This window comes from Kogia breviceps (assembly GCF_026419965.1).
Source record: "Kogia breviceps isolate mKogBre1 chromosome 20 unlocalized genomic scaffold, mKogBre1 haplotype 1 SUPER_20_unloc_3, whole genome shotgun sequence".
In the NCBI taxonomy this organism is placed as follows: domain Eukaryota; kingdom Metazoa; phylum Chordata; class Mammalia; order Artiodactyla; family Physeteridae; genus Kogia; species Kogia breviceps.
Window position 1 is genome coordinate 146,302 of NW_026711569.1, and position 2,500 is coordinate 148,801.

General features: G+C 77.4%; 1 non-coding gene across 1 annotated transcript; it reads left to right on the top strand.

Moving 5' to 3' along the window:
- The first annotated feature begins 1,283 nt into the window (after window positions 1-1,283).
- LOC131749377 (5.8S ribosomal RNA) lies at window positions 1,284-1,436 on the top strand. The gene has a single exon (XR_009333442.1). It is a non-coding gene; the product is annotated as a 5.8S ribosomal RNA (ribosomal RNA).
- The last annotated feature ends 1,064 nt before the right edge of the window (window positions 1,437-2,500 follow it).

Genomic DNA, 2,500 nt, shown 5'->3' on the forward strand with positions numbered 1-2,500 from the left:
CCCGCACGGGCGGGGCCCCCGGTGCGTCTCGGGATGGGTGGCGTGGCCGTGGCGCGGCGCGGCGCGGCGGTGGCGGCTCCCCGTGGGGGGCCCCCCGCCCGCGTGCCCGCCCGCCCGCCCGCCCGCCGCCTTTCCGCCGCCGGCCCTGGACCGGTTGTTCCCCCGCGCCGGTCGTCCGTCCTCCGCTCCGGGCCCTCCGCCCCCTCGCCGGGCGCCTCTGCCTGTCCTCCGAGCCCGGGGCCTCTCCTCCGTCGTCCGTCCGTCCGTCTGTCCGTCCGTCCGGCTCTTGTCTCTCGCTCTCTCCCTTTCCCGCCCTCCCCCCCCGCGTGCCCGCCCTGCCCGCTCGCCCCCCCCCCGCGCCTCCCGTTGAAGCCTCCCTGAACGCCCGCGGTGGCGAGCAGGGGGCCCGGGAGGCGGGTGCAGGGGTCAGGGGGCCCCGGGGGCGGGGGGGTTCGGGGTTCGGGAGAGGAGCGGAGAGGAGAGGGCCGCGTCCGGGCGCGAGCGAGCGAGCGGGGAGGTCTCCGAGGCCCGGTTTCGGGGACACGGTGGGGACGTCGTCGGGCGGTGGGCGTGGTGGTGTCCCGTGTGGCGGTTGGGCCCGTCGCCCGGCCGGGGCGCCCCCGAGTCACGGGCCGGTAGCGCCGGGGCCCGCGTGCTGCGGGCGGCCGCGGGCGGAGAGCGTGTCGGTCGGCGTCGGGGGTGGCGGCGAGCGTGGGGCGCTCCGCCTGCCCCTCCCCGGCCTCGCCCGCCTCCCCCCTCTCCAGGTACCTAGCGCGTCCCGGCGCGGAGGTTTAAAGACCCATGGGGGGGTCGCCCGTCCGCCTTGGGGTCGGGGCGGTCGGGCCCGCGGGGAGTCGGGAGGCCCCTCCCTTCTCCCCCAGACCCCGCTTCCTCCGCCCCCGCCCCCGCGGGGCCGGGGCGCCGCGCGCCGCGCCACGCCGGCCCTCCCCGCCGCCGCGGCCGTCGGGAGGGGGCTACCCGGCGGCCGTGGTGCGGGGCCGGGTCCCGTGTGCCCGCGCGCGTGCGCGCCCCGCGTCCCTGACGGGGGGGGTGTGTGTGTGCGCAGGTGGGAACCCCCCGGGCGCCTGTGGGGTGTCCGAGCCCGCCCCGTCTCGCGGGTCGGTGCCGGGCGCCCCGTCGTGAAACCTTCCGGCCCCGCTCCGGTCTGCTGTTTTCTGTCTCGTCTGACTTGGCCGGCCAGAGGCAACCCCCCCCTCCGTGGGGGAATGTGCCGTGCCACCGGCGGGGGACCCCGCCGAAACCCAGAGAAACCAAACTCGTACGACTCTTAGCGGTGGATCACTCGGCTCGTGCGTCGATGAAGAACGCAGCTAGCTGCGAGAATTAATGTGAATTGCAGGACACATTGATCATCGACACTTCGAACGCACTTGCGGCCCCGGGTTCCTCCCGGGGCTACGCCTGTCTGAGCGTCGCTTGACGATCAATCGCCCCCCCGGGGTGCGCGCGCGCGCGCCTTCCCGGGGTGGCGCGGCTGGGGGTTTCCTCGCAGGGCCCCGTGTCCGGGGCCCTCTGTCCCCCTAAGTGCAGACGCGGTGCCCCTCGTGCCGAGGCCACGGGGGCCCCGCTGCCCGCGAGAAGGGAAGAGAGCGAGAGAGAGCTCGCGACGAGGCCCTGGCCGTGGCCTCCGCGGTCGGTCCCCTTCGGGAAGCGCCCTCGCGCCGCAAGCGGTCCCTGGGCGTACCCCCGGGGCTGTGTGCCGGTGGGCGGGGACGGTCCCGCGCCCTCGCGGCCGGGGCCCGTGGTGCTGGTGGTGTTGGGGCCGCGTCCGCTCCGCCGTCGTTCGCCGCCCGCCCCCGGCGGCGTCCCGGCGACGGTCCGGCCCGGCCCGGCCGCCTCCTCCGCGGCGCCCTGACCCGCGCGCGTCCGGGGTCCGTGCCCGCCCCCCCGCCGCCCTCGCCTTCGCCGTGTCGGGGCGGGCGGCTCGGGCCGACCCGAGGCCGAGTCGTTGCGTGCGCGGCCGCGCCCCGGGGATGCGTGCCCCGGCGGCGACCCGCGGGACGCCGCGGCGTCGTCCGCCGCCGCGCGCTTTCCCCCGGGCTGCGGCCGCGCCGCGCCGCGCTTCGTGCCGGCCCCCGAGCCCCGCGTCGTGGGCGTCTGTCGGTGGTGGATGGGGGCGCACGGCGTCCGTCGCTGGCCGTGGCGGGGGGCGTCTCGCGGCTGCGTGGAGGATGGTGTGCTGCGTTGGCGTCGAGAGAGAGAGAGAGAGAGAGACAGAGGGAAGAGAGACAGAGGGAGAGAGTTGGGAATCGGTCGGTCGTGGAAGGAGACGTGGGAGGAGGGTCCGGCGTTCGGGGGGCGACCGCCGCGTGTCCTCATCCACCCCTGCCTTCCACGCACGCCGTCCGCCGCTCTCCTCTCCTCTCCTCTCCCCTCTCCTCTCCCCTCGTCCTCTCCCGTCCCCGTTGTCCTCTCCTCTCCTCCGTGGCGACGCGCCGCCTCCGGGCCGCGCTCGGTGTCGTGCGTTTTCCCTACCCCC